The sequence below is a fragment of the Anser anser genome (genome assembly GCF_964211835.1).
Source record: "Anser anser genome assembly, chromosome: 4".
Taxonomy (NCBI): domain Eukaryota; kingdom Metazoa; phylum Chordata; class Aves; order Anseriformes; family Anatidae; genus Anser; species Anser anser.
In genome coordinates, this window is record NC_139724.1 from 43,752,350 (window position 1) to 43,772,520 (window position 20,171).

The following is a 20,171-nucleotide window of genomic DNA, read 5'->3' on the forward strand; positions in this document are numbered from 1 at the left end:
GCACAGACTTTCCCAGCAGTTGTTACCTGTCTTGCTAAAAAAAAAAAAAAAAAAAAAAAAGGCATAGTAAGGAGCTCCAGGCTGCTCTAGGCATATTTGAGCCAAGCCTCTAAACGTATGTAGAGGCTTTATGTGTGACAGCCTCTAAATGACATTAAAGCTCTAAAGGTGGCCCTCAAATGAAGTTAAAAGAATTAACTAAACAAAACACTGTTTATTTGTTTGTGCAAAATATATTTGTAAACAGCAATATTTTCAACCAAAACCTGTCAAGCCATTAGTACTGTCATTCATATCTGAGCACAGGAAACAGCTCAAGTCACAGGGAAGGGGAAAGTGTGATGTGAGAGGAGTGGACTCGCACCAGGGGCACCAGAATATCTACTGGGAAAGGGCTTGAAGATGTTCCTGTCAGTCTCTTCTCACTGCTCTCAATGCTTCTCACTGAAAGTGGAGCCATGACACTCAAGTAAAGCATGGATCAGTGATGGACTTCAGCTGGCTGTGAAACCTTTTGTACCGTTAGTACATGAGCAGCAGTATTGACAAAAAATAAAAATAAAAATAAAAGAATTAAAAAGGACATAGAGAAGTGTCCTACCTAAGAAGCTACATTAACTGAAAATTTGAAGTTAAAAGCTTTCGTTTCAGAGACCTCTTGGTCCTTGCATGGGATGAATGGACCAAACTTCAGGAGTAGTTCTTGCTTGTGGCTATGACAGCAGTTGTAGTTTCCCATCTGAAGATTAAGTTTGCTATAGGAAAAAACAAACAAACAAACAAACAAAAAAATGAAAGCACCATATCTCCATGCATTTAGTTTATAGATAGTATGGACCAAATATGTCTCAAAAGGGATGAAAGCAGGGAATAGATGAGAAAGGAGTTGCTATTGGATGCGCAGTTTCTAAACATAGCTCAGAAGAGAACTTTAAAGTCTGCCAAACTAAATTTAGGAGAGCCCCAGAGCACGTCCATACCTGTATACTCAGCGTATGTGCACCATGACAGATTGCATGGCCGGGATAAGAAATGCATGCCCAAATAGCATGCCCGCTGTTAAATCTGCAGAGCTGAGCCTCCCCTATAACCTGCAGCATTACCCAGATGCAGAACCGTTCCCTGATTACGTGTACTGTCAGTTCCATGCCCAGATTCATTATTTCAGTCCAAAAGCTGTCATGGAGGGTCCCTTAAGTAAAACTGAATGGCTTACAGCAGTGCTCTACTGACCTGGCTGGGGATTAATTGCTTTCTGCATTTAACGTAAGCACATTCATTTCACCACAGTGAAGTCAAAGCAATGTTGAAAAGTTACATCAGAGGCACAGTAACCAGAGGCAAGGTTACTCTAACTCATACACACAAGAGACATTGAAGGCCCTGGAAGACTTTGACAGGAATTGTCTGCATTAAATAAGCTTTTTAAGTTCATTCAGAATTTTTAATTCGGGCATCTTTTGCCTTACATAAAGGGGAAAAAAGTCACTGTTAAATTGTTTCAAGCCATGTTGGACACTACATAAATCATTCCAGAATAAAAAGCAATCTTGTTTAACATGAACTCTCCCATCTTCCTCAGTCTGTGCAACTGATGTGTTAAAATTATTTCCTTGTAGTACATTTACACTGTTGCACAGAACAATGGCATCTGATGTTGTGTCTGTGTTGTGCAGATGAATCCCACAAGTAGTGTCCCTCTTCCAAAAAAAAAAAATGTATGAATTGATAAATTGCTGGGATCTCTAAAGTATTCATGGTCTTCTGCAGGTTTAAATCGAAAGTAACCCCACAGAGCTTAACACATTACCTGCAGAATGCAATCAGTATGCAATATGGGTGGATAGCTAACAGCCAGTGTGTTGCAATTGGGCGTTCTGGTCCGTAATACATTTAAAACACCTTTCCTCTGTTAGAGAAGCTGATGCACATGAAGATGGGGTGACCTATGTATGGACACATTTAATGGCTTCACAAAACTCATGCTCTTTTTAGCTTAGATCCTTCTTGATTCCCATTCTGAACATTGCTTGCTGTTCTTATACTGCTCTGAAACCTCTAAATGACTTTGAGGTTGTAATGTGTTGATGACAGCCATTTGCTGGGTTGAATTTAAATTTACTTTGTCCCACACCATTTAAGCTACAACAGACACTGACAGCCAGCGGTCACGGAGAGAAAATGGGAATGGTTCAAAATCATTTCTCCCATAAAGAGAACATCTGAGGGAGGAGAACTCATCAAGATGAAATGTTACGTTCAGGGCAATGTAAATTAAATATGGTGTTGACGTGCTGGTTCGGGGTAAGGAAAAAATAGCAGACTACTTTTGTAACAACATTTATTGTTCCTGAAATGAAGCGGAAAGGTGCCGTAGCACGCAAGCGTGATAACTGCAAGAAAGGTATTGTCTTTTTGGTGCACTGTTCTTCTCCACTGCCTGACAGATGCTGAGCAGTTACTCACTCTAATGCAAAAAACTGGGCTTGACCCTGGCAGGAAGAGGGACATTTGGCTTCATGGTGGCTTAAAGTAACAGAATTGTTGAATAATTGATGTTGGTAGGGATTTCTGCACGTCTACTGGACCAACCCCCTGCTCAAAGCAGGGCTTGCTTGGAAGTTCAGTCAGGTCACTCAGGACCTGTCTAGAGCAGTCTCTAAAGTCTGCATGGATGGACATCCCACATCCTCTCTGGGTGACCCCTTCCAGTGCTTGAGCACCACCACTAGGAAAATTGTTCTCCTGTCATCCAGTTGGAATTGCCTTTGTTCACCATGACCATTGCTTCTCTTCCTTAATAGTGCACACCTGAGAAAAGACTGGCTTCATCATTCCTATAAATCCCCCATTAGGAAGTTGAAGGCAGTAAATAGAAACCCTTGTAATTTTTTTGTCTCCAGGCTGAATTAACACACATCCCCTTCCCATACAGTTTCTCCACAACATCTGATTAGGAAGGTGCGCACATTAAAGAAAGCCAGGATCAGACCCCAGACATAGCTTACCCCACTGTTGCAGACAGATCGTACTGGCTTCTAGCAGGCCTGAGATAACAGGGAATCTCCTCTTTCTTCTTATTGCCCTCTCATCCTTTACAAAATCTAGTCCAGATTATCATGTCAATGACTGCACTGGGGTTAAAGTGATTTGTCTGTCACTGAATCAACAGGGATCAGACTTTTCCCTGTACAGTTATGGACTAAGACTATGAGTTCCCACCCACAGGAAACCCAAACTGAAGTCAAAATGTTTGCTGTGACAAAAAGTATTTAAACATAATCCTTGATGTAAAATTGAGTGTGCAGTTGTCACCTGCTTTTGAGAAGGGAGTTCATCAGACACAAGTCCACTTTTTCAGAAACACACAGAAGTGAAGTCTTTGAGAATTTTTGAAATATCATCTTCACTTTGCTGTAAATTGTCTCTCACAAAAATGAGTCATTAGTTACATTTTCCTAATAGCAATTCCACTCTGTAAAGTGAATAACATTGCCATTTTGTATAACAGACCTTTCAGGAAAACCAGGAATGAAAAAATTTTGCCCCACACCATCCTCTGACCCCCCAGCTCCGATACCTCAGTGCCAGAAAGGATGTAGAGAAAGGATCAGGCTGTAAGCTGGCTTTACACTTGGTTGTCCTTCAAACCATAGCTGGGCTGATTTAATATTGTCAAAAACACTAGTCCCCAGGGACGAAAATATGACTGAGGCTGACTGGGTTGCACAGAAGTTTCAGCCACCTCTCTTTTACTGCCTCCACCTTTCCGCGCAGAGGGCAGGCTTGGTGCGGGGGCTGGCTCAGAGCCCACGGTGGATTCCCGTGTCGGGGAGGGAATGTCAGGGAGCTGGCCCTGGAGAGCTCTCAGGGGGGCTTTGTGCTGCTCAAGTGTGCAGAGCAGGTTTAATGCAGCCAAGGAACAGGCTATATACGTGCTCGCTCAGGGCTGAGCATTTGCCTTTAGTATAAAAATCATTTCACAGCTCTGAGAATGCTTGGCTTTTATTTTAAAGGGAGGTAGCAAGGACTCTCCCGAAGCTCCCCTTATTCTAGCACATAAGAATTTATAATACAGCGCATTAAAACATGTATGTGAGGACACTCGGAATAGAACTACGCTACAGAACAGAATACAAAGGTCTCTGCGCTCTCTAATACATCATGCAAGTGAAGCTTTCAGAAGCTCATTAACATCACCACCACGGTAACTGCCTGCCCATCCCTTCCCTATGCGCACTCACTGGCCTTGCCTCGCTGTGCAGGCAGCACGGTTCAGCCACCCTCCCGCTTACACGTCATTTATTTGGGAATTGTCCAAACGATGGCTTCAAGGCTCTGCCCTCTGCCCCCACCGCCCAAGCTGTCCCACAGAGACAGAAAGTTGAACAGAATAGGAGAGGGATGTGGACTGCCTTGGTGAGATGCTGGCTGTTAGGCTCCATTCCTAGATGTTCTGTGGTTTTACTATGTGTATTCGCTGTTAACCTTCGATGTGGGCTTATTATAGAGAAACTGGATGTCTTGAGGACTATTTTTGGAATTGCTGAAGCAAGAAAATTCTAAAATTGCAATTGCAGCCTACTGAAACATTGAATTTGCACTCTCTAATTAAAATCTCTTATATAAACTTGAGCTTCTTCAGCATTCAGAGTATTTTTCCTGTCTCTGCCTAATGTTTATACATCCAGTGTCTGTGGAAGATTAATACAATTTTATTTCCTAAGACTACCCCCATTTGAATTGCAGTATGCTTTTTTCCAGTGTCTGTGTCCCCAGGATGGTTTTGATCTCTCCATCTCCAGCTGATCTAAATTTGCTGCAATGCATGGGATTAGAGAATTTATATATATATTAAGAAGTTTATATATAATATATATGTACGTAGAATATGTGGTTTTATATATAAATTTATTTATATATATATCTACACATGCATATAATTTTCAATACATTTATAAATAATATGAGAACCACCTGGACAATAGAGAAACAATCTGATTGGTTTTGTTGTTGTTGCTTTTTTGTTGTTGTTTTGTTTCCAAGAATGGAATTGTGTTTGCTGTAAGTTTACTCACTGTGTGCAACTGCAACGGCTTCTGCAGCAAAAAATGACATTCTTTGCCAACAGTGATGCCACATTGGTGACTCACATCTATTTATATTCAATCTTGTCTTCTGCCACCGGTGTCAGACCTCAGCTTGCCCTTTCCTCTCTTCTTTCAGCTTGCTTCAGTGCTGATTACTCCGCAAATGGCAATGTGAAGCTGTGTGCAGTACGATAGCAGACAGAATTAAAGGTCTTAATGAACTGCATATGACGCTAAGGGGTTCCTTTGCTGCAGCATGAAGGAAAATCTCTAGCAGATCAATTAAAAAAAAAATCTTTATTAGAAAAAAATATAGGAATGGTATTTTGAAGGAGGAAAGGAAAGATAGAAGAGGGGAATATGTGACTTTAGGTTTTAGTCCGAAAAGACAAAATGAAATATTCAAGTCATTCTGCAGACTTCTGCAGCTGTAGATCAGGGATGTACATTAAGGCCATGTAGCCTGCTTCTGGCTGAAGTAGCAAAGTAAAGACATTGGTTCTAAATATATTATTTTCTAGCAGTAATGCAAACACACAAAACACATGAGTTGTGAAACAGGAGCTGCAGAAAGACTATAATGGCACTGGGAAATGCAAAATAGTACATCCTCTGTCTATTATTTGAGCTGCACTGGTGTTACAGCATCCCGAACATGAAGAAAGCTGATACCCTGCAACAGTTCTGCCACAGCACACGTCTGTCCATGGGTAGTGTATTCCCTTACGAAATGGTTTCAGAGAGACAGGATTTTAGCGAGGCTTGCAGCATATATCTTATCACTCCAATTTTGCTTGCAGTACAGTCAATGCTATCAAACTGACTTTTAAAAACCACTAATTTGCATGTATTTCATATGTCCTTTCTGGTGACTCTTGGATGTTTTTCTGTGCACTGCAAGATTCAGGAAGCTAAGAGAGCGTGGCATTCAGTTTATTTATCTGTCACTAAATGGCACCGTGGTATTTATGGGAGTTTCTGGAGGTCATACTGGGAAACACTTGTCTCCAGGAATTACCACTCTGCTGGACTCTGACTGCTCAGGAGAGACACAGGGATGTGAAACTGTCCATGGTGCACGACCTGCGGCACAAGACGACAATGCCACCTGATGAGGTCAGATGATCCTGCCACCAGCCTGGACGGGACTGCCAGCACGGCTGGCACATCCATTTTCAAACTTGAGGGCTAGAAGCTCTTGTGTAGATCAGCTGGAAAATCATTCTCTGGTGACCTTGGTGCTGGAAAAGCTCAACCACACAGATTTGCAAACAAAGCAAATTAGATTCATTTCTGCTTAAACTAAGCCTCAATTTACTAACGCTTATTCTTGGCCTGGAAGAACAAAATGACTCTTTTACCAAAGAAAAACACCAGTGTGATTGTTTTCATAAATAATGAAAGAAAAGCCTCCATCACACACTCAGCAGTGAGCAAGTGAGGTTTTTATTTGAAGCAGCAGAATATTCAATCAGTGATTTCATCACTATAGGAGACCTATGGAGTCTGCCACAGACACAAATAAAAATGCAGCCAGCACACACAGGAGGCGATGGAGAGGAAACAGATAAAGCAGAACTAGTTATTTTTAACTGTCATTAATATTGCAAGAGAAGCTGTGACAAAGGCAGCAGCTTTAGAATTCAGGATAGTGTTCTCATTAATACCAGAAAAATATTATCTAATGAGATATGTCATATCAAGAATAACACAAAATGAAGGCAAGAACAGACATCATAGTAAGACAAACACGACACCAATTATAGAAAAAAAAATCTTGTGAGATTTTGAACAAAATCTTAACTTAATACAAATAACAGATATTGCCTTTACTGCATACATACCTTTTAGTTGTACAAGAGTATAAACAATTCCAAGAAGAAAAAGAGGTATTTTACTAAGACAGCAAGATAAGCTGCTGAGCGTATATTTATCAGCTTAGGTCACAAAAACACACTCATTTACTTTATACCAATGACCGGCGTGATAACTTGTATTATCAAAGATGCTGTATGAGATGCTTGACTGCAAAGAATAGAATGAGATTCCCATGATTTCTTACTTCAGCTCTGAAAAAGAAGTTGTTCAAAAATGATGCTAATTTGATGCTAATTTGAATATATAACACTGGAATTGTCTGCATCTGTTTACTTTCTGTGAATGTGGAGAGAGGAAAAGGTGTAACTATGATCATGCAATCTGGAGATACTTTAAAATCCTAAGAGGTTCCTGGAAATTATATGAAGTGAAGTCTGGTAAACATTTTCCCGAGAAAAGATAAAAAATAACTTGTGTACCCTTCCCTATTTTGTCATACTTTCTACGATAAAATTTAACAACTTGTTGTTGAAATGACTAAAATGAAACAGACACCACGGACGATGTGGGTGGGGAAAACATTTTCTTACAAGAGCTGGACTTTCACTAGAAACTGTATATTTCTGCAAAATCTATTGGTCAATTGATCTATATATCTATTTTTCTGTCTATCATAAAATAGCTTTTGATAATAGAAACATTTCATATTCCTTTCTTTCCTGATACCTCTCTTGAAAGATTATACTCCCAATACTTTTTTTTTCCAATCCCTTGTGATAATAAATTTAATTAATATTACTAGAGTACTAGAAAAATGCATCATCCTGTCTGATAACCTCAATTACATAGCTCAAGCATTAGTTTGGCTGTAAAGAACATAATGTTCACAGTAGATTTGCTCCTGAACAATCCACTGATTAAAAGATCATGATATTCAACAGTGAATATTAATTTACAGGCTATCAGTGAACAAACAGGTCTAATTTAAGATGTTTATCTTGGATGACTCTCATCTTATGGAATAAATACAGCACTTTTAACATAATAGTAAATCACTGCTTCTGAATGAAGTACTCTTTCTCCCAGGTTCTTATTCCTGAGATTAATTAACATTTATTAGCATAAGCATTTGTGTGGTCACTCAGTTGGACCATGAAACTGATATGGATTAAAATTAACTTGACAAGACAAACAAACAATAGTCGCTTTCAACCTTAATTTGAAGGATTGCCTTCATTTCTCTAGAGTGAAGGCATCCTGCTTCAGTGTCCTGAAAATCACCTTTTTACCTACTTTGGAGGAATTTTACTCTTTAATTTTTATTCTTTAATTTATCCTTATATTCTTATTTAAAACAAACAAACAAACAAAAAAGCTTTCCTAAATTTATTCTTGCAAAAGAGAGGAGAGAAAAAGAACTGGTAGTTATCAGTCAGACTGAAATTTCAATATGAATGTTATTATTTTTCAAATTTTAAAATTTGAAAACCAGATTTCAATAGCTGATTGTTTTGTGGTTTTTTTTTTTTTTTCTTAATCAGGAAAAGTCATTAAGAAAATTAGGTATTCTGAAAAAAAAATCACCAGAACACCTTGTTTTCTATCCCCAGACTCCAGATGGCAATTTTTCCAGCAGCTTTACCTGAAACCCATGGTAGTTCCATTACTCCTATTCCAGTACAGCAGGAAGAAAATTTCACAGAATGTAATTTTGCAGCTTTCAGGATAAACAGAGACCCCTGTGCACATTTGTTCATTGTGACTCTGTGAAGCTGCATATTTTCCCTTGTATGTGAAGCCTGCTGGGTGGTATAAAACCAGTAGGAACCTAGTTCTTCAGATAATTTCTGAGGGGCAAGCAACACAACAACAGCAAGACAGGGGCTAACTGAGCTCTTCTACCTCTGACTTTGTCATCACCTCTTTTCATTTGGCTGTCTTTAAGCAGTACAATGTATCACAGCCTACTCATTACAGTCCCTTCTAAGAACAAATGATTTACAACATCTAATGAAACCACTTCTATTGTTACTAAGACCTTACGATTTTAACCTGATCCTTCTTATTACTAAGAAATGGATGGGCTCCCCTATCTTAGCTGGAAAGATAGATGTGAAAACAGGCTCCTTTCTATACATATGATGAAGGATTTCATGGTACTGGGAAAACAGAAGAATGTGTGATATATGACGAACAATTATAATGATTCTCAATAACTACATCCCACTGAAGTGCATGTGTTTATGTGAGATGAGCAGCCCTTCAAAGAGATGGCTAAACATATCTGAGGCAAGAGGCAAACTGTGGTTTGAACCACATAGCTGAAAACAATTTCATGAAGCCACTGGGAAGTAAATAAGGTGAAAGACAACATACTATCTTGATTCTCTTAACCTTTGGCCAGGAATTGGCATCTCCATGTCTCTTTGAATTGCTTGGCCCAGGAACACATCCTGCTCCCTTTGTTTGAGTGTACACCTTCAGTATTCCACAGCTTAATAAGGCCCAGGCTTGAACTACACCAACCTGGTGTCCTTCTCCCCTGTGTTTGATTTAATGAGAAGAAAAAATAATAAAAAAATAAAAAATGCTAAGGCTAAAAGGGACCTACAGTACATCCCCAATAGCAATCTACAACCAAGTAGGAATAGCTTCTCCATAGATCTGTGGACCTGAAACTCCAGCATAGTTTGTGTAGGAGTTTTCTCTGCCCATGATGGAAAGAACTGCCATGCTACCACATTTGTGCTTTAATATGTACGGAAAGATCAGAAGTAGTATCCTCACGATAATTTTCAGTAAATACACTTTCAGCCCTCTCTGTGTCGGCAATATAACCCAGGCTTCCAGAGGCCTAATTTGGGGGAAAGTCAGCGAGTCCTTCTTGTTACTGGAACATTTCAGGTGTTGTGTGTTGCTGCCTTTTTTCTTCACGCTCCCCGTTAGGTTATTCTCCACACTCGACAGCCTTCAGCTAATAGGTCCATGAGGTACACAGAGTTCAGATGACTCAGTGAACTTCAAATATCAGGTTTCTATGCTCCAGATACTACAAAAGATGTTATTCACCTGTTTTTAAACAGCAATATGTTCTCAGAAGAAAGGAAATTTTGGATAACATTAGCTCCCTGTGGCCTATTTTGCAATGATCTAGTAAGGCAAATGAGCTGTAATGTTAGCATGGCCAGTTTTCTAAAGATCTGCCCAACACAGGGGAATTCTCTAGGTAGATGAGATCTACCCACATCATCTCAGCTTGGCACTAACAAAGGGTGGCAGCCAGGCAGAAGGAGTTGTAGCCCAGCCTCTACCTATCCTTCACAACTTCTCACTGTGTGAATGGTCCCTGCAGATATAGGCAGGTGGGTCTAATTTACAGTAGCCCCAAGGCAAATGCATAATTATTCCAGAGGCCAGCCTAGGCTCCAGACACTAAAATCAGAAAAGCAAAAAGCTAGCACTGAGACACCTTTTTCCTTTGCACTCATGCTTAACAAATCTCAGTTGGAGATTAATTATTTCTATGTAATTATGTTAAGTTTTGAAGTGATGATCATGTAGACAGGAGACACTAAAGTGAAAATGAAAATAAATCATAACAATGTTTTTATTTGAAACCCTGATCCAATAATAAGGCTATAAATAACATCAAAGAAATCAGTAAGGATAGCACACTAATCTAAGTACCAAATTGTCTCCCTGTAGTATTAGTTCCTGTGAATTTCTTTATAGAGATAGATTAGAGAATGGCTTGTCTTTTCCATTTCTTTTTCTTCTGTAGAAGCTAGATTTAATACACTTAGAAATATAAATAGCAATGAGGTCATAAAAAATGTTGAAATGAACGAGAGTTGAAGAAAGGAACTGATAAGGAGAGGAGTCAGACTGATAAGCTAGTTGGTAATTTCAGAGTGCCATGAAGTTGAACTAGACACTAAAAGCCCTCTAAAAAAAAATCTACCCTAATAAAAACAGTAGTCTGTCTGCTCAAAATCAGGTCATTGTAGTATGCACTCACATACTCACATTACTGACAGAGGAGACAGGTGATGAAAATGAAGTTCAGCACAACTGTTGCTGTTACAAAGCCATTGCACAGAATAAATCACAACAATTAGGGGCAGAACAGAATTATTAGGTCATCCATTCCATGTCCCAGCAGTGGAGGAATGTGTGTGTTACGTGAACTCCTAGGCACAATGACCCCCAACACTTCCCTTGCAAGTCCATCTAAGATCAGTTAAAGCTCTTCAGTAGGAAACACTCTTTTCTGCATAGTCAGTTTTGGTAAAATTCATCTTGTTAGCCATAAATATATTCCACTATATTATCTGAAGTATTTGAGACTCTGACTTTAATATAAGTGGCCTATATAGAGTTATGAAGACATTCCTTAGAGACATTCAGACAAATTATGTTCAGTTTCTGCCTTTGACTTCAAATCCAAGTGAAAGAAAATCTGGGCCACATATTATTTAACTAGATTCCTTACAACAGATATGCTATTGTCTCATCTGACTACACATTTCAATTGTCTACCAAAGAAACTGTCAGCATCACCCATTCACCTTTGCTAGCCTTCCCCAGTTTGGAGAAGGAAAGCAGGTCTAACCTTCTTAGTGAATAAGTAAGATGATTATTTTCATTGTTTTTATACTCAGATAATTCACTTGATGATGCACTTCATTTGTAAATTTTAGTCTTCATACTTCTTTATAGTTCCTAGTTTTAAAACGAAAATAAGATTGGCAGTTCACCAATGAGCACCTTCTCAAATGAACTCAGAAACAGAATGGAGTCACAGGTGTTAAGCCAAAGGGAGTCTAATGAACTGCTTGGGGACTTTCACAGTAGGCCAGACACACAGTCCATGCTGCAGGAAGAAGAAACAGCCATACTGCTAAATATACGAAGGGGATGATGTTGAAAAGAAATGATGCCTGTAATTTCTGTTCAGGCTTGAAGGTCTTCACCATTTGACACTACGTGGAAGCCCATATAGACATACACAGGTAGTAAGAAATGTTAGTTTCTGAAGATTGGCAAAAATTTTGTAAAGGTCACTGTGTATTAGGGTAGTAACTTCCACAAAATAATAGATACATTTAAAAGAACAATAAAAATTAATTCAACATTTGTCCAAGAAGACTCAGAAGGATTTGTTCATCTTCTACAATGAACCTTCAAGTGAACAGAAATAGAAATGAATGCTACTGTAGAACCACCTGGTGTAATATTTTGGAAATTGATTTACCTATATCCTTAACCTTTCTCATGAGCTTTACTCCAGGAGGCAGCTGCTAACGAGAGGGAATATATTGTAATTACTTTGTGGTCTCCACCCACTTCCCAAATTAGATCCTACTCCCTCTCCCTAAAGTAAAGGTAAAAGTCCCATTCATATCAGTCCAGCCAGAATCAGTTCCCTAAGGTACAGGTTTCATTTCAACATGTAGATAGTAATATGGGTACACTTCCTTGTCTCATCTGTCTGCAGTACGAAGGTATGTGCAATACCAACTCCTCAGTGTTATCCCAAGCTAAGAAAATATTAAAAAAAAAAATGAGGAGGAGGAGGGTAGACACTTTTTTGTTTGCTTTGTGTTTTTTTTTTTTTCTTTGGAAAACAATCTGTGTGTCCAATGTGAAGATTGGTGGCTTGGGTAGTATTGTTTTAACCTAGCTCAGGTTAAAGCAACAGTCAGACTTAATCAAATCAATAATAATTCATTTAGCTGTGCTAAGATATTTGCCCAGTATACATACATTAGAGTGATACATTGTAGTGTGATATGCTATATAAAGAAATATTTCTCATATCTCTTCTAAATAAATTGCTTAACTTTAATAGTTTCCTATTAAGAAAAATAGAAGTTCATGACTCACTTTCTTGATATCATCCTTTAGTTTGTATTTCTCCTCCTCTCCAAATGTAATTAATATTAATATTTTAAATTACTTCTAACACAGAAGACCCCTGTGTCTTTAATCATGCTCATTTCTGGAGCTATTTAAAATTCTCTCTTTTTTTCTGTCACAGGACATGACTGAAATTTTAATACTCTCTGCAAAATGGGTATATGCCATTGTTTTATTGTGTGTAATGACATTCTTTTCCCAGATATCCCAGATTTGGCTTGTTGACTGTTGTTGCACATTTAGAAAAGGTGTTCTCATATATCCACAGTAGCCTAGTCAAAAACATCACAGAAAATGAAAAAAAGTTCTTCTTCTGGGGCTATATATCAAGCATTTAAATATCATTTAGCTACTGCATGATCTCAATTTGAAAATTACTGAAGTATGCGGTAGTAAATTTGGATGATCATTATTTTAACACACAGTAAAGACTATAAATCATGTCGGGTGTCAGAATTTGTTTTCATAGAATGAAAGTTCAATACTGTATGTGGCAATCACCGTCCCTTAACTGAACCAAACACAGCTATTTTTGAGGATGAAAATTACATTTACATTATACAGTAGTAATGAGATATCCCAACAAATAGGATTACGGGGTTATTGCTCTAAGAGAAATCAAAACGTAGCAAGAGACAGCTCCTGCCATTAAGCATCCACCACCTGATTGAGCAAGTTTAACTAAATACAACTCCTCAAGAAGCAACAGTAGCACAGAGAAGCAGATTGCCTTACTAAGGATGTCACAGCTTTTTGGTGGAAGCACCATGAGCAGGAGCTCAGAAACCCAGCACAGGGTCTACCAGGCTTCAGTTATGCCCTGAGCATGGATTACTCCTTGAGGTCAGACTGAAACCCTTCCCTTTCTGTTTGCAGAAATTACAGGTTGAAAACTTAGAGATTTGCTAATGTGATGATTCATAAGGAAACTGAGAGACATCAGCTACCATGATCTAGAAACGGCCCCTGTACAGTATCGATGACAAAACGTCCACGAGAAGCTAAATGGTGTTATGACACAGACAGATCTTATTGTCATGGACTGCAGAGAAATGAGCATATACTTTTTGACAGCTTCACTGAAGAGGGACCAGAATATTTATGGGTAAATTTGTTTGAATACCCAAAGAAAATAACCAAGTGACCTTGTAATATTCTTTTGTAACAGACTGTTATCCCTGTTTTACCTGTGGGATGACAGAGGCATTAAGGGTGGTTTGATTGTCTAAATGTAGGCAGCTGGTACTAACTTGGAAGCTTCACAGTGATCCTCCAGGACTCCTGGGTTTCCCAAGGTTATATTCTGACATTGTAGTTATACTTGCCAGCCTCATGCATATGTCTTGGATACATAGGATCTGCATTTAAACCCATGAATTGCATTGTAAGTGACCTAAAATAATCCAGAAATGATGCAATGAACTGTGAAAAGAACCCCGGGCATACACTTGGACTGCATTTCACAAAAATCAGCTCTTTTCTCACCTTTTTCATTCAGACTCATAACACCAATTTCTTCCCCTAAACCAATTGTTTACACTTCCACCAATTTCTCCCACATTTACAGCCTACATGGACAGTCAGTGTGACTCACTCCCTCTTTTTTCTACCTTTTTTTACCTGCTGGCTGTAATGTCTGGTCACTTGTAGCCTATGAAACTATCCATAAAAATGAAGGATGAGGGGAAGAGGCAGCTGGGTGAGTGAGTAGGGCATCCCACGTAGGTGGAAAAGGCTCAGACTGTCCAGAAAAAGAGCTAACAGATTTGAAGGCAAGAGGAAAGAAGAGACAGAGATGAAGTTTTATTTTTTCAGGAGTTGGGACAAGAAGAGGTTGAAGCCCACCACAAAATTAAACTGGCAGTGAACATCAGCAACCAAAACCAGTAAGTGATTTCACTACTAGCTTTTCAATACTAGTAAGACATGGTACCTTGCAGTCTCTTACAGTATAGCCATAAAGATCATCCACATTCAACTATCTATGATTTCATCTCTTGTATTATTTAGACATTCTCTTACAACTGTGCCTAAAAATAGCACAGGAGTGACATTAGATATTAACAATCGAAGAACAAAAGAGTATATAATGGACTCACTCTCCCTCACAGTTAGACTACCTGTATGTCTGCCTGGTTCTTGTGGTTTCAGTAAAGCTGGTCTGGTGCAGATGTTTAGACCCATAATTACTCTCACGTGGATACAGCTGGGAAGAGGAAAAAAATGTTGCTTTAAAATGTTTTATGAGTGCAGTGCCCATTACTAACTCTAGTTCTCGCACTGTGTGAGAGATGAATTCGCTATTTTTAAAGTGTAAACACTTTGGGAATATAGAACATTTTATTTTTTATGTTTAGACAGTGCTTTACAGCCTGCAGTCAGACAGGGAGAGAATTAATACAGCAGAATTAGTTGTTTTATTGTGAGACAACATTTTACACAATTCCCTGCATTCAACAAATGTCTGTGTGGAAATGGAGAGGCACAATTCTTTAGCAAATTACTCACCTTCTCTGTTCTGTTGTGGTAACACGGATTTGACTGGAATTTACTCTTCTTGAAAGTATTTTCTGAAGTTAATTTTTTTTGCTGCTGAAAGATCAGATTCAAACATACCATCTAACAGATTATCTCTTGACCCTGAGCAACAGATGCCACATAATGCATGTGGAAATATGAGGAATTGCCTTGTAGTTTTGGAATTCTGATATCAAGCATCAGAAATGAAGTTTCATACAACTACTGACTAGTCACAAAGTTTTTGTGACTGTAGACCTCTGCTCCATAGGCTTATACACTTGGACACCTATTTGGCTCTAAGCATGCATCAGTGGGATTTGACTTCAGAAACATGAAAAAAAAAAACCTCACAATAATATTTTTTTCTCTTCTAATTTATTCTGCCCTTTGGAGTGCCAAGGATATGCCTGTCATTACTTCAAGGAACTTATGTATTTCTGCAGGCTTCAAACTTCACCAGATACACAACCAAATGCGTGCCCCTCATATCCAATTGAAAATTTAAGTGCAGTGGTACCAGAGAGTGTACTACAAGAAAATTGCTTTAAAACTGTTTTGTGTGTAAAGAAACTGGAGTAATTACTGAACAGTTGATAGTGCAATTAATTCAGTAACAAAAAGTAAGCTTCATTTAGTTTTCAGTAATTCAAACACAATCAGCAATTTTTATTGGTGCAGGAACTCCTTTATAAGACTTGTCTCATTCTAAACTAATTATTTCTGTGTTCAGAAGTATTCATGTGACTCTCCTGTCAGTTTCCTCCTTGCTCTCCATTTCAGACAATTACTATGTCTGTAGAAAAAATAAAATAAAAAAAAAGACTGCCAAAAATGACAGTTGGTAAAAAATACCCCTTTTAGAGAAAATGACTTGGCAAATTCTGCTCTTTTGACTATTAAAAACCCTCACTTTTCAGGAACTTCTACTGCACAGTATTTTAAATTACCTGACAAGAACTTTTGACATGCTTGGTGTTTTGGAATAGCTTGAAGTGTTTGTGTGACATTGCTGAATATTTTTACATGTGATTATGGGAATTTTATCTTATTTGTCAGCTTAATTTTGATCTGAGTATCCAAAATAACAGTCACTGCCAAAAATAGCCGTCTCCTGTTGGACACCTATATGCTGGCTTCCCCAGCTCAAAGGTCCACCTCACAAGCAGGTGGTTGTCTTTTCCATACCACGTTTCACAGTTACTTAGCAATAAGGGATTGTCTGACACATGCATTCTAACGAGAAATAGTAAGCATGGCACAGTTTCATGTATTCAGGCCAACAAGGTATTTAGGCAAAGGTGAAATGCCAGTTGCCTCATTAAAGTGACAAGTAAGTATAGTATACTGCCTGGTTCAGATAAAATAGTCAGACTGTTCTGGGAGTTGGACAACGATGTCTTGTCCACAGTTCACATCAGGGGCTGTTTGCTCATGTAAGGGCTTATGTCCATACAACGACTGGGCATAAGACATTTTAACCTGCTCGTCAGTGACATTCAGGGCTATCTGGTGCTGTCTAGAGTTTAAAACACTCGGCAAATTTTCTGTAAAGCATATAGTCCTTCTGACACCGGGTATTGCTGTTGTATGAAAACATTCAAGTATTTAACAATCTCCTGCTAAGAAATGCTGTCACCTATACTATACAGCTTGTCTTCCGTTTGATAGATTACATGCTGCAATGAAATATATACTTGTCCATGTAATTTTTTTAACTACATACTTGAACAATGATTATGATATGCATTGCATTTTAAACAATTTTCCATTATGTTTCATGTGCTGTACAGATTTCAGTTGGCATTTGCAAGACAGCCAGAAAATTACAGCAATTATTGAAAATTATTGTGATATAAAAGCAAAGCACTTCCCCACCTCCTATCAAGTTTCTTTGTATTGGTGTATAAAACAGACTGCTGCTTCAGCACCTAGGAAGACAAACTATATTTTTCCTCCTTAACTATTAACTGTGCAGAGAGAATAAATTCTACTTAGCTTAATAGTTTTGGTAGCAGATATGCAGTCAATACCATTTCTGAACTTTTACCAGGATTACACTGTTTAGTATTGAGCCATTTACTTAGATTACAATCTGTTATATGTACACTCACATTTTCATAAGTGTAACAGTCGATTCTTTGTTCTTCGAAAATGTAATCCATTTTTAATTTCATTATTGCTTTTCTGGTTCAGATTGAGGAGATTTTAACAAGAACTTCTTTGGTCAATCTTTTTTATTACTTCATTTATCTTAATGGCAAGGACCTTTTCTATAAACTCATCTATCCATGGTTAGTTTTACATTCATGAATAGTTTCTTAAGAGCCTATGGGTATACTCATGTGCAGGAAGTTAAGCATTTGTGTGTTTGTAAGAATAAGGTCTTATTTTGCCTGGGCTTTTTTAAATACAGAGTACTAAGACTTCATTGTGTTCCTTTAAGGGGAGAAACAATTCAAAAGTGTTTGAGAAAGAGGATTAATGTTTTTCATAGCATACATAAAGAACAGTAATAATTTTCATCATGTATGTCTAACTCTAAAGTAAAAATTTTAATGCAAATCTCTGTACTATAGCATAAGAAACTTGTACTGTATGTGTTCCTGTGAGTTTAATTGAATTTGACATTGTAAATGGCAGGAATTTTAATTACTTAGGACATAATACAGATATTATTTTAACATGGTAGGTAAAGAGGATGTTGTTTGATTATAACTCAGTTCTACATTTTTTTCTTTTTTATGTTTAAAAAAGCAAATACAGGCAATGTCTTTATTGTGACAAGAAGGTGTCTGATACAAGTTGCTGGGAAAATAACTAAAAAAAAAAAAGAAAAGAAAACTATGTTAAAATAAAACAAAAAAGAATGTAATTCCTAGTTAAAACTTTGCCTAGGCTCCATGTTATATACATTGGAACAGCTACCCCAAAAAGATCTGTAAGCAAGTTCTCTGATGTGGGATACTGGGGTATGCTATGTCATGATATTACAAAGTAAGAGCCTTAAATTAAGCAGGTCTCTTATTTATTTACCTTTTCCTTCTGTTGTGGTTTTCTCTCTGTACTCCTTTTCATTTTTTTCTTCTCAAGTTTTAACTTTAAAGAAGGCCACCAAGAACACAGACGAAGCACAGTTTAGCCATGAGCTTAATTTGAAAAAGCCAAGCGCCAATGCTGTCTGCTTGATATCAGTAAAGGTATTTGCTTGCTGTTCAGCATCCTTATTAACAGCCCGTCAGACACGTGGAAGAGGGATGTTGTGACAGTAAACAGCAATGCTGTGAGCAGGAGGTGAACTGGAAAATGAGAGCAACAAGTCAAATGTACTGTTGCTGAACATTGTAATCTCCACTAATTCCACTTGATTATTTTGACATAATTTGCAGCACAAATTATGCTAGATAAATTAGGGGGCTTACTCCCACATGCGTTTCAATGTTCCTAGAGACCTTCCTCCACCTCCTCCTCGATTCCTTCCACAGCAGGGTGCACTTGTGATTAAAAGTATTTTGCACAATATGCTGACTGTTGTTACTTATGATAGTAACTGGTGGTTAGCGTTGAGGCAATTTTTAGCGTTAAACACAACTCTCTCTTTGTTTCTGATGAACAGTGAACAAACAAATTGAGGGAAGATAAACCCTCTGGTTTAGGAATTAGTTTAACTGAGCTCTTCTCTTTCTTTCGCCCCTTTTCACCATTCAAAAAACCAACCCCAGATACCTGTGCGGTTTTAAACAGTTATTTTTCTAGGAGCTTTGTAGTGTTCTAGGCATCGGATAGAGCACATCAGCCTAAAAACAGCAAAAGAGTTAAGCCCTGGCTTTGAGAAATTACTCAAAGCAGATAATATACTGAAGGTCTTGTACTCAAAGCATCCCTTCCCTCTCTTGTGGTTCATCTCTTCTTAAACCCCCATTTTCAGCATTTTCACTTCACATTTCAATATTAGCTGTACTTAAGTCTACGTGTTTCATTGAATGAACACTTGGGACAGACAGACACAGCCAGCCAGTGTTAAGAGCCGCAGCCCTGCCAGCTGCAGCACGATGTGGAGTGAGCCTGGTGCTGAAAGCAGCAGGGGGCAGCTCCTCTGCAGCCTCCCAAGCCAAGACACCGCAACCCAGTGTTCAGACCCATGGGCCAAAGGGCAGCCAAAGTGGGCAGCCGAGCAGCTGCTGCTCAGCCCCAGACGTTCCTCCCCAGCTTTCGTAGCACAAAAGGCTGCTGGTTTCTTCTCTTGCAAATGTTGGAGGACCGAGCATCCTTGGAGCTGGTCCAGCTCCTACTTCTGGGGTCCCTCATTTATGCAACCACACGGGCAAACTTTACAACACCTCGTACGTTATTTGGCTAGGGACAGACACAATGCATGGATGGTTATCACTGAGTATAACCAGATGAGCCTGTGTCACAGAGCTGCTTAGCATTACGGCTTAAAAATAGACATATATTTATATCGTTTTTAGTTGCCATGGGTAAGTCTAAACTGTATTTGGTTTTCTTTTTTTATAAACAGTGCCTTAAGTTATGTGAACTCACAAAGAGGAAAAAAAAAAGCCAAAAAAAAAGAAAAAAAAAACAGTAACCAGCCATTTTGCACAAAAACACATTTTTTTAATATGTGAAGTACAGTTGACAGAAATGTACAGTATGGCATATACATAATATGCAGGAAGGTCAAGCTACCGGTGTCCTGCATCTGTCATTCATAAAGGAAGCTGTCTACCCAGGACACATGAATATAGGTTCCTGCAGTAACATGGAGCTTTTGTTTTTCTTCAGGTTTATTATGTAGAAGCCAAAGAGCATACTCAGACACTG

The 20,171-nt window shown here is 38.4% G+C and overlaps 1 long non-coding RNA gene across 1 annotated transcript; it reads left to right on the top strand.

Moving 5' to 3' along the window:
• The first annotated feature begins 11,825 nt into the window (after positions 1 to 11,825).
• On the top strand, positions 11,826 to 19,319 carry LOC310899110. The gene is made up of 3 exons (XR_014584015.1): positions 11,826 to 12,412; positions 13,704 to 14,713; positions 17,138 to 19,319. It is a non-coding gene; the product is annotated as an uncharacterized lncRNA (long non-coding RNA).
• Positions 19,320 to 20,171: the final 852 nt, after the last annotated feature.